Here is a 12,648-nt window from a genome sequence, read left to right as displayed (position 1 = left end):
TGCAATTATATTGCCAAGGTCTACCAAGCAACACATGACAACTGTTCATGTCCACAATATCACACAACACTTGATCCTTATATTGCCTAATATGGAAACTAATAGGGCATTGCTCCCTTACCTCCAAAGTATGCTCACCTTGCAACCAACCAACCTTATAAGGATAAAGATGTCTAGCTCTCTTCAAATAAAGTTTTTGAACTATCTCCTCAACAATAAGGTTATTGGTACTACCACCATTCATAATTACCTTCTAGAATTTACCACTAGACTTATAACAAGTCTTGAAAAAAATAGTCCTCTAACAAGAATCCAATGTCCTCTGACCAACTAGTACTCACTAAGCTAGAAAAATCTCTCCTTGCTCAGGCTAATTATCTTGGACTACAACCTCATTCAAAACAATAGTTGTCCTACTATGAAAATATTCAAAAGATCTATGCCCTTCTTGACCACATTTGAAACAATTATCTCTCAACCCACCTCCACCCATCCTTCTTTTTGGTCAATAGGTTTTCATTCATGCTGACACAAAAAATTGTACCCTTACCTGAATTCTTACCTAAATACAATATCTTGTAACATGGAAACAATCTCTAAAGTGTGGAACTTTGCAACTTCAGATTGAGTCTCTAGAGAAGACCGACATTCTTACTATCAAGATGCACTTAACTATTTCTTGAGAGGAAAAGGAATAAGGAATGCATGAAAGAAAACTACCTAATGTAATCTAAGAGAAGGTGATACACCAAATAGTATGTTCAACCTTACCTCTACCAAAGTATGTTCAACCTTAATCCTTGCTTAATCCAATAAACATACGTAGATTAGAACCAAAAGAATGCTACAAGGAAGAGACTTCACTTTATATCATTCAAGAGCCAAATAGATACAATCATACAACTGATAAATGAAGACAATACATTAACACAAGGCAAGAAGGTCTCACACAGTATGTTAATGGAAGAAGGAGATATAATAGAGGAGTATATTAACTCAGATTCAAAGTAAATTATAGTAGTAGGGCATAGACATGCTATACTATAGAATTACAAAAAAGACTGACCTTAAGAAGGGTTACAAAATCTTCTTTTATAGTACAAGCATAACTCATATAGCTTCTATCTTAAGGAAACACTCAACAACTACATTCAAGATGGCAAAGAATAGTCACTACAAATCTGGAAAAGATCTGATCATACCTCACATCCAAATATAGAAAAATCACTTATTCACCAAACATAACCCTGACAAGACAAAAATGGTGGCCATTATTGTTTTGACTGATTAGATGGACCAATAGGTGGTGATGGAGTTTTCCTTTACATTTATTAAACATGGAGAATGATGAAAGTGATTGAAGGAGATTGAAAATATCAGATCTCCCATTGAAGAGCTACTTCTTCTATTATCAGTATGCCAAGTTAGCAATGCCATCAATCAATAGGAGTCAATACTCAAGCTTGACCATGTGGACTAGTCATGTTCTATCATTTCACCACTCGAACATTCTTCTATCTTTCATGTTTGACCTATAATTGCAATTGATTGTGGCTTCACAACCCTTTATATTTATTAATTGATTTACCTTGCAAAACTATGAATAAAACATATTGTTTCTTTGTAGCTTGTCTTTAGCATCTTGCTCTAACAAATGTGATTAGATGACAACGTGAAATTGGAATCTTGCATCATCTTCATTTGATATCCAACTTAGCATTAGATGCATGTTGTTGGGACTCAAAATTGAAGCCTTGATTTTGAGTACCATTCAAAAAATCAAGCCCTATAAGTGCTTTTTAATGCATGTGTACCTGCCTGTTCTTTTGAGGCATAAGAGGTTTTTAATGTTTCTAACACCTTACATTCATATATCCACTTGTCCCATGAAGATAAATTTCCATTCCAAGTAATTCTGTGAAGTCCCATTTTGAGCAATGTCCAAATCTACATTTTTAAGTGTCAAACAATGATAGAAGGTCTTGTTTGCATCTAAATATCTCGTACCTAGTAATGTTTCATGAATTTCTACTTTGGGAGCATTTAATGTCCATACCAAAGAACCTATGTTTCAGATTTTGAGTACTTTCGATATGTTTTGACTAGGTTTTGAATCCTTCAAAGTTGGTCATTTATTGTTGTCATGCTGATACAAATTGTTTAGAAATTTGGGAGGCCCTATTTGACTTGTTATAACTTTAACTAAGTTTCCCAAAATGAGAAAATTCCTTTTGCATTTCATTTTAGAGGTCAAAGAGATGTTATGTTTCAATTTTGAGCTTATGAAATATCCATTTGAGAAATTTTCAAATGCAATTCCAAATGCAATTTATGATGTTTATTGGTGTCAAAAAATGTAGATTGGTTAGTACCCTTGTTCGTGATGTCATATCTCTGAATTTGTGATAGGCAAGATCGAATGGATTATACCATTTTGTTCTACTTTGAAAATTCTCTAAGCGTGCTAGGTTGCAAGTCTTGAAGAATCCATTTGCACACTTTCTTAGGTCCATTCTATTGGTGAAAATCACTTTTCTAATAGTGTTCCCAATCTTGCAAATTTGAGTAGCCTACTTTGATTGCTTTCCAAATGCATCCATTTATTTTTCATGAGCCCTAATCATATATTTATGTTTTCCTCATGACAATGAACCAATGCCTTGGTTTTCATGCCCCCATGTATTCATTTACCCAATTTTCAAAGCCAAATCCAAGCATGATTTATTATTTTCTAACACGTTTGCTTGCAAGTAGTTCTGAGAGGGAAACTTTGACAGTTAATGTCTTTTTGACTAAAAATTTTTCATGAGATGAGATTTGGTAGGAAGTAAGAATGTAGAATAAAGAATTGGTAGGCTTGATTTTAGATCCCAGTTATCTATTTGGGTCAATTTTTAAAGCTAGTCGACATGCCCTATTAGTAGAAATCCACAGTTTACAAATAAGATGTGAAATGAATTTTAATGATCAATTAGTGCTTGAAATTAATTACAGTCAGTATCAAATTTTCTCTAGATTAGTTTGGCATATCAATTGTTTAAAAATGATTTTTTTTTAGCCGGACTTGCCTTGGGGCTCGACTAAATTCCATCTGATTAATAAGGCATCATGGAGTTTTCAAAGTGACTAAAATGGGTTAGAATGAATGTGATCTTTTGAAATATAAAGGTGGTATAGTAATAATGGTTGGAAAATTTTCTCAAAAACATTGGTTGATATCAATGCAATGCATAATTGAATCATTTGAACATACAGATTGGGACACTTGTAAAGAGATAAGTGATACCTTGAGCAGGATGGTATTGAAAATATGGAATTACATGCATTTTTGATAGACAAGGAGTCATTTTGTGGGGCATTGTCAATAATGAAAGAGACAAAGGATAAGAAGAAAATTAGATGAAGGAACATCTCTAGCATAAAAATCACTTGTCTCCATGGCATTGAGAAAGAAGGAGGTCTGCATTGGAGCCTGAACTTGCTTCGCAATGTAGTGCTTTTGCAAGGGACATAGAATTGATATGTACATCTTTAGTAGCCCCATGCTCTACCATTGATACAACCTCAATCCTTCCTCCATGGATGTCTAGTGTACCCTTTACACCAGTACACTCAAATCATTGTATCTCAACTATCAATGGTGTGTTGGGATGAAAGGGATCAATTGTACATACTCTAGTGCTTGATTTCTCCAATTGGTTGATGTCAGTCACATCCAATGCAATTATTTCTTCATAGAATGAATTAGAGAGAGAGATTGTGAGCATCTCATGAATGAATCAGAAGATAGTGAACACTTTAATACACACACACACACACACACACATTTGTATAGTGTATAATTACAACACATCACAAGATCTTATTGTTTCCTATACTCTAATGTATATCTAAAATGCAAGAATTACAAAATGAAGCCTTCAAAAAAATCAAAGATGACAGGTCATAAAATAAATGGCAAGGAAAGGGTAGTGGTAGAAGAGGATGTGTCTAAGGAGGAGCATGCCATTGATTTTGAAGAAAAGAATATGTATTAAATATTTTGTAGCTTACTTGTATTGTTACTAAGATTTAGAGAATATGGATTTATTGGTTACTCAAAACATCTACAGTATTGGAAATTTCCAAGACACATAAAGGATATGAAATTTTCCCATCATATTTAAGGCAAGATATTCATTGCATGGTGAGAAAATGACTCCTTGCTCTCCTAAGGGGCCAATAAATAGTGGGCACGACCATCTTTGAGTTGAAATCCATGAAATTTCACCCATCAATCCAAAGACTTAGTGAAAAGGAGATCTCACTACATGCCATACGTGCCATGACAATAGAGAAAGCCATGAGCATGGTGAAGGAGGCCCTGCCACTAAAGATGGAAGCTGCACCTAGAGGCATCATAAAGCTATGCATATTATAATTGGATAGTGTATGACTCAACCATTTACTACATAAGGTATAAGAAGCAGGAGTCATGGTAGAGGCCTGAAGAATGTTTGTCTCAAGTTACAAAAGTTGTGTTTTCTTTTAGAGAGAAAGGAACAAGGGAAAAATCTTGTTGGATCATATAACTGACAACAGTGGAGTGAGCCAAAATTTGGGGTGAGAGGGCCCTATTTTAGAACTAATTTTTGGAGACAAAGAACTAAAGCATTTCCATTAGTAAGCAACTTGGAAGGAGGCTACTAGGACCTTTTTGGCCACTTTGAATCTCATAGAGAAGTGGATGTGAACAATTCTAGAGGATCAACGGATTACTAGATTGAAAAAATCCCTGTAATGATATAAACAAAGAAAATAGTGTTACAAGATAAAGAATCCTATTTACTATAGTTTGAATATTTTTTAGTTAAAGTTGGCCAAGAGAATGTATGTTTATTGAAACACAAGCTTCCTTTCATAATGACAGAAGCCAAGAGAATGCACTTTTCTTGAAACGTGATTTTCTCTTCATTACAAGAGAAGCCTAATTTGCCTTGGTGTTTTGTAGATAAGCCATAAAGCATAATTTTCCTTGGTTTTCTATAGATAAGCTAGTTGCGAAATTATCTTTTGATCTAATTTTAATTTCTTCCAAACAAGGAGTGGATAACCTTATCACACAATAACTACCCACATTTTTTTGTTTCAAAACTTGAAGGATCTTGAAAAGGGTCATCAGTCTTGGTTAATGCACAAAAAAGAGGCTACTTGGAGACTCAAGTGACTCAAACAATAGCTTGAATCTATAAAAAAAAAATTAAGTGGAGAAAATAATTGAAGATGTCTAGTCAAAAGATATATGACAAGAGCTTCATGTTAGGGGCTTCATGATAGGTCAGTAGGATCAAATACTTCACCGTCAATTGTAGGAAGGAGTTTCTTTGTGTTGGATAAGAATTGGGGTTTTAATCCCACATTGATGCCACACAGGGATTTTAAAAAAAAATACAAAACCACTCAATATACTAAGTGTCTTAAAGACACAAAGGCTTTTGAAGCCTCAACCATGCATGTGGGTCCCGACCAAAGGAAGGAAGGAAGATAAATTTTGACCAAATAGATGCCCTAAATATTGCTGACATGGATTTTTAGGCCAACCACATGATGAAAAATGGTAGCACATGGTGATAGACTGATGAATCAAGCAGTGACATGGTAGTTAGATTTCAACGATGCACCAGATTGTATAACATGGAAAATCTGATAGTGGTCGCTATCTCGCTAAGGAAAAGATGCAAGGAAGATAACCATGTGACATGGTGACCAATAGAGGTGGAACAATACTGTGGTGAATGACTGAGCTAGCAGTAACATGGATTGATGACATGGTGAGCTGAGGTGGATCAATGACTAGATGTTGAGGTGGTGGAAGATGACACATGTCACATAGTCGCTATGTCACAATGACATGGCATGATGCTGACTCATCATGTGACATGGTGACTAGTGACATGGAAGACATGTGGTAGATGTGTTAGCTGACCATGCAAAAATCTATCCAATCACACGTCAAAATATGGCAGTGCCAGTCAACCAAGTTTGACCCACAGGGAAAATGGTGGGAAATTTTCAAAAGTGCAAATTTTAATATTTTATTATATTTTCTCTCAAAAAATCATGTTGAGTTAGAGTATTAAATAAAATTTGATGCATTCTAAAGTTTAAACTTTAGAAATTTTTAAATATATGCCCAAGTGCTATCTAAAGAGCCTAGTTTTCAAACTAAGATTTTGGGTGTTTCTGCTAAGTCCATATAGGAGTATTATATATTGCAAGAATTAGGAGAAAAAAAACTTTCCATTTCTAGAGTTTTTTTTGTATAGGAGGTCACTAGTTAGTGGTATACAATGATTATTCTTAGGTACCTAATTTCCAGTTTCATTCAATTGAGGTAGTTTAGTTCATAAAAGGCAGCATGAACGCAGTTGTGGGTGAGTTTTGTCATATCCAAATTAGTTGAATGAAGGTTTTATCAAAATTTATGATGCATTTTAGATATTTTGGCATCATAAGATTTTTCATCATTGAAGAAGAGATATTTATGGTTTGTTACAAAAATAATGATGAAAACCAAATCAAATTTCATGGGCATAAAGATGAGAGAGGTTTTACAATAGCAAAGAATGAGGATTCAAGTTGACACATGTCACTTCGAAATCAAATCTGGGATTCCATTCCTTGTCTATATCTTTTTTTTTTCCTCTCATCCATTGTAAAGGTTGTTGGTATTTTCCACTATAAAACCAGTAGGGTTCTAGTTTTTACTGTGAGATCAGGTTGTTGTTGGTTTTTCTTCCTATCTATTGAGTAGAGCTCTAGCTATGAATGCCACACATCCATTCTTGTATATGTTTCTAGTTTCATTTCATGTCTTGTTCCTTTGAGATAATAAAAATTGATGATAGATCATGTAATATATCTCTAGTTTCATTTAGTGTTACCAATTAATGTATTTAGTCTTTCCAAGGATAAATACAAAAGGGGATTTACAATGAATGATTTGTGTTCTATTATTTTGTCTCCTAATTCTTCATATGCTACTAATTTTTTCATTGAAAGAATAAGGTTCATTTAATTTAAGATAGCTTGGATGAGTTGTGTATCAGATTTGTTGTTGCTTTTAATTCACGGAGTTAAGTGAATGCTTCAATTATTTGATAGTGTTTTTGGGTGTATGAAGGGGATGCTAGTAAGAATGGAGTTTGGGGATTTTAGTTAATAAACTTAATTGTAAGGAAATCAAGTTAGGTCATCCTACTGGTAATGCCTCTATGTTGCAATGGATAAGGCACTAATCACTAAATCAGATACAAGCTGAGATGAAGGTCATTTTCACAAATAATTTTAATCAAATCAGTTAAATTATTCATGTTCTGTAGTGGGTTGAAAGGAATTAACCCTCACTTGGCTTATGGGTTCATAAGTTATGATTTGTAGCTATTTCATTCCTATGTTATTGCATAAGTATCAAAAGATGTAAGGGTTTCATTTGTTGTTAGTAGGTTTAGATTATATGTATATTTGCATGGGTAACATATATTAGAACCTCAAGGTTAACCCACCTAGGTTTTGTAGAGCCTAAAGTGAAGAAGGAGTTATGCCTTATAGTTGGCCCAAGATTTGCAATCAAGTCTATCCATCATAGGAGTTCACTAGCCTTAGATGTATTGGTATGGTTTCTTGGTTATATTTAAATCTATTAAATTAGGAGTCAATACCTATGACTATACAAAACCATGATCCAAAATTCTAATCATACCACTTGCACTATTAGAGCTTGAACCTTGACTTGGCATGAAATTCCCATGACCATGTGAAAAGGAAGGGACGTGTGATTACAACACTAACTATTGTTCAAGCAACAACTCTAGTGAAACTATGTCGACCATCTAGTTTTATCATTTCATGTTATTGTTACTTTGAGACCTGATTCCTTAACCCATCACTAACCACATGAACCATGCACACAAGGTGATTCATGAATTTTCCATCTTTCCTATGGTTAATGCTAAACTCTTTGTGATCATACAAATGAGGAAGGGTTGTGGCATCATAAGTTAGATCCCGAGTTAAGATCATAACCCTGTGATCAAGTGATAAAGAGAGATCACTAAATCACCTCTAATAACTAGATGTTATCCTTCTAAACTATGAAGCCATACTAACCACTAAAAAAAACTATGTTGCACATTCATATCTCCTCTAATGGTCAAGCTATAGACTATATTGACTAGGTGATGAAGGATAGTTGCACGATAACAACTTGAATCTCCAAGGAGATAAAACATAGAAAGCTTGAACTTAGGAAAGTAAGGGATAAGCCAAAGTTTTAATTTATCTTTTATTACATTTGATCATTTGAACATTTGAATAGATATGATTGGCCATGCTTGACAAGAAAAACTCAATTTTTGGCAGGAGGAAAAATATGTTAAACAATTTTGGAGACTTATAGGGGATACTAGCCTGCTATGTATATGACCAATGACCTTAAGCATCTATTGGGCTATAAAGCCATAAAAAACTAAGATATTATGCATTGTAGAACCATAACTCTTCCTTTAACTTCCCTGTAACTACAAAACTTCAAAACCTAGGTATCTTGAAAGAGATAATCTGTGCTCAACACTTCTTGGAATTTGAGAAAAAAAAAAAAACTACTCTTATATATATAGAAAACCTTAACTCTCTCTAGAAGAAAGGTTTGAGGTAAATTCCATTGATCAGAATTGGTAAGATATCACCATTGGGCCTAGATAATTGGAGTGCATTAGCCTACTTACAATTGGTGATAACAAAAGGCCCACTCCAGATAGCATCAAACTTAGAATGCCTTCCTAGCTTGGCTCTATTAGCATCCCACTTGAGAATAAGATCTCCTTCCTTGAAAATCCTGGCTGTAGTCCTTCCATCAAAACTTCTTTTGACCTATTTTTTATGAGCCTCAAGTGCATGCATAGCCTATTGCCTTTTCTTTTCTAATTCAATCAGTTCTACTAACCTTATTGTCATGGGATCATTTTCCTCTAGCTCCAACTGATGAGCCAACTCAAGAGAGGGAAATTCCAATGAAATAGGAAGCATAGTGTCCCTTGCATAAACTAGCATAAAAGGTTAATTCCTAGCTGCTCTCTTTGGTGTAATCCTGCTAGCCCAAAGGGTTGTCTTCAATTGTCCTCCTCATGACCCTAATTAGATTTTGTTAGAGGATTCAACCAAGCCATTTCCTTGGGGATAATAATTTGAGGAAGTGCTAAAATATATCTGATATTCTGATCTCTAACAAAAGATTTGGTATTATCAAATATGATAGTTGAGGGGGCACACAATCTTGTCACAATTCTATCAAGGAATTCAACTATTGAGATCTCTATTGTATCCTTCAAAGCCACTACCTTAGTCCATCTTTTAAAATAGTCCATGGTTGCCAAGATCCACTTATGACTAGCACTTGAGGGTGGGTTTATTGGACCAATAAAATCTAAACTCCATTGGGAAAAAGGTTGGTCAACCTGAAAGGGGTAGAAGGGAAGGACAATCAATCTTTACTTTCCTAAGAAGAAAGAACATTTCTCACACTTCATTACCCACTTACAAAAGTCATTAAATAGGGTGGTACAATAATAGCTAGCCCTCATTATCTTCATCATAGTGACTTTGGCTGAGAAATGATCACCAACAAGACCATCATGAAATTCCTTCAGTAACCTGCTGACCTAATCTATTTGTATACATCTGAGTAGGACTCCATCGTCAGAGTCCTTTTTGAATAATGCTCCATCCACCAAGATAGAGGGAATAACCTGTAATCTAAACTATCTTCTCTTGGCTCTATTTGGGCCTTGGGGACATCTTCCTTCTATGAAGAAGGAAGTCATATCCTATAACCAATCAATTTGATCTTTATTCTCCATTACTTTCTTATTTTGGATTAAGAGGGTAGCTTCTTCATGTGTTTAAAAAGATGAAGCCATCTGCTCACACAATCCTTTACCTCTTACCAACTTGGTGATCTTGATATTAATATCATATACCTGTTGGAAATATTCAGGATAAGGTAGGTTACTGAGAGGGGAGGGGTGAACCAGTAACTTATAAAACTTTTAAACAATTCAGCATTTTAACCATTCATCTTTCATTCATCTAATCTACTACATAACTAAAGGAACAAATATTTATTGCACATGTACATAGAGATTTGGTGACCCAAAAACCCTCCAAATAGAAAGTAAAACTAGGGTGGGGATGATACCCACAAAACTTCAATACTGTAGTATAAAGTTGGCCTGTTAAGGCTTACAATGATCACTTTTGGTAATCTTCCCTATTAGGAGCAAGTAGGACTACTAGATCCACCCTGTTAGAGGATTTACAAACATACAGTGAAGTATGCACTCTGTTAGGAGATTTACAAAAAGACTATTAGGTCCACCTGGTTAAAGGATTTATAAACTAATTCACCTGTTAGGATGAAGCAGTGGATCTGCTTACAACTATTTTCTGATAAGATCCTTGTTGCATTGATCACTTGATGTGATAGGTATACATTTTCTACTTCTATGTTGACCTTGCTATATTCCCTTTTGTTCTGCTGTTGATTTGCTTTTACTTTTCTCAAAATATATCAATACCTTCTTCATATGCGAATATTACTTTTCTTTTATACAAGATACCATGTTACAAATGATATCATACATTACATATATACCATTTCAATATTTACAACTACAAGGTTAGCCAAAACACAAGTGAATAGAACATTACTGAGTCGGCCAGATAGTAGAAAACTTGGGTTCCTTAAGCTGACTCGGTGACCTTCTGATACTTGGCATCCACTAGATTACTCAACATCATCATGCACTTAGTAGAAGTAGAGGCTCGGTTCATATTAGCCACACAATACTACTTGGAACTTAGTAACCATTGGTGACTTGGTAGATATAGTGTCACTCGGTAAAAGCTAACTTCTTCATTTACCTTGCTGTGCTCGGTGAACACTGAGTCCTTAATTTACCTTCCTCTGCTCAGTGAACATTGAGTTCTTTATTTACCTTGCTTTACTCGATGAACACTGAGTTCTTCATTTACCTTCCTTTGCTCGGTGAACAGTGAGTTCTTCATTTACCTTGCTTTACTCGGTGAACACTAAGTTCTTCATTTACCTTCCTTTGCTCGGTGAACACTGAGTTCTTCATTTACCTTGCTTTTCTTGGTAAACACTGCTGAACTACCCATTCACTTGGTATCCTTAGGAATGCTTGGTAAGAACTGTTTACCTGCTGAACTTATAAGGTAGCCACTGAATGCTTGGTATACACTATAGACTAATTGATGAGCTCGGTAAGCATCCAAAATCGAATAAGTGTTTGCACTAATGACAAATATATCATAATTCCAACATATCCCATGACACTAGTAATCCATCTAGCTCTCTTCTCATTGATATCCATGTTCAAGAGGAAATCCTTGACACTGGCATGTGGAACTAAAAGTCGGACCTTATTATGAGATAAGAGATGTCTATATTTTTTGAGCACCCTCACAACAACAAGGACCTATTTCTCTACATAATTGTATCTTTCTTCATAATCATTAAGCCCTTCATTGAAGAAAGCAATGGGCTATTCCAAATTTTCATCATTTAATTGTATAAGAACAACTAAAATGCTTGACTTTCCTTTAAAGGAGTACAAGATGAAATTTCTATCAAATTTGGGGTTGACAAGAGTAGGGGTTGATGCAATTGATTTTTTGATTTCTTCAAAACTAGCCTTTCTCTTTGGTCCAAGTGAACATTAGGTTCTTTTTTAACATACCTGTGAGAGGCTTTACCATAGAAGCAAGGTCTAGGATGAACCTCCTTATGAAGTTGATCCTATTAAGGAAACTCTACAATCCTTTCTTATGGGTGGGAAGTGGAAGAGAAAGAATTTCTTCTACCCTCTCTGGATCTATTTTAAACCCATGTTTTGACACAATAAGCACTAAGAGCTTTCCTTGGTTAGTAGAAAATACACACTTCTTGGAGTTAAGGGACATGCCATACTCTCTGCATCTTTCAAATACCTATCTTAGATTATAAAAATGATCTACTACATGCTTTGAAAAGGTAGTTTATTCATCTAAATACACTAGTACTAAATTTTCTAACATACCCTCAAAGGACATCTCCATTGCCTTCTAAAATATGGCACCTTCATTGGTTAGTCCAAAAGGAATCTTATAATAAGCATAGGTGCCTCACTTAGTAGTGAAAGAAGTCTTATATCTGTCGAATGTTTGTATTAACACTTGATTATAGCCTGAGAAACCATCTAAGAAATAAAAATTTTCTAAACCACTAACCTTGGATAGGACTTGTTCCATGGAGGGAAGGGGGTGGTGATCTTTAAGAGAAGCCCTATTAAGGTCTCTAGATTCTACACATAGTGTGATCTCTCCACTCCTCTTTCTAATAGGAACAAGGTAGGCACCTATGAGGAGTGCTTGATAGGGGGAATAATGTTGCAACTTTGACAATTCTTTTCTTATTAGTGGTTTGATCTTAGGGTTAACTGGCCTCTACTTTTGCCTAATAGGCTTGTAATTATCATATAAATCTATGGTGTGCTAAGATAATTTTGGGCCAAAACCTTTTAAGTCTACATATGTCCAAGCAATAACATC

This window comes from Cupressus sempervirens, chromosome 8 (genome assembly GCF_028749045.1).
Source record: "Cupressus sempervirens isolate cs-2001-9-10 chromosome 8, ASM2874904v1, whole genome shotgun sequence".
NCBI classification, from domain to species: Eukaryota; Viridiplantae; Streptophyta; class Pinopsida; order Cupressales; family Cupressaceae; genus Cupressus; species Cupressus sempervirens.
Note: the sequence above shows the minus strand (reverse complement) of the source record.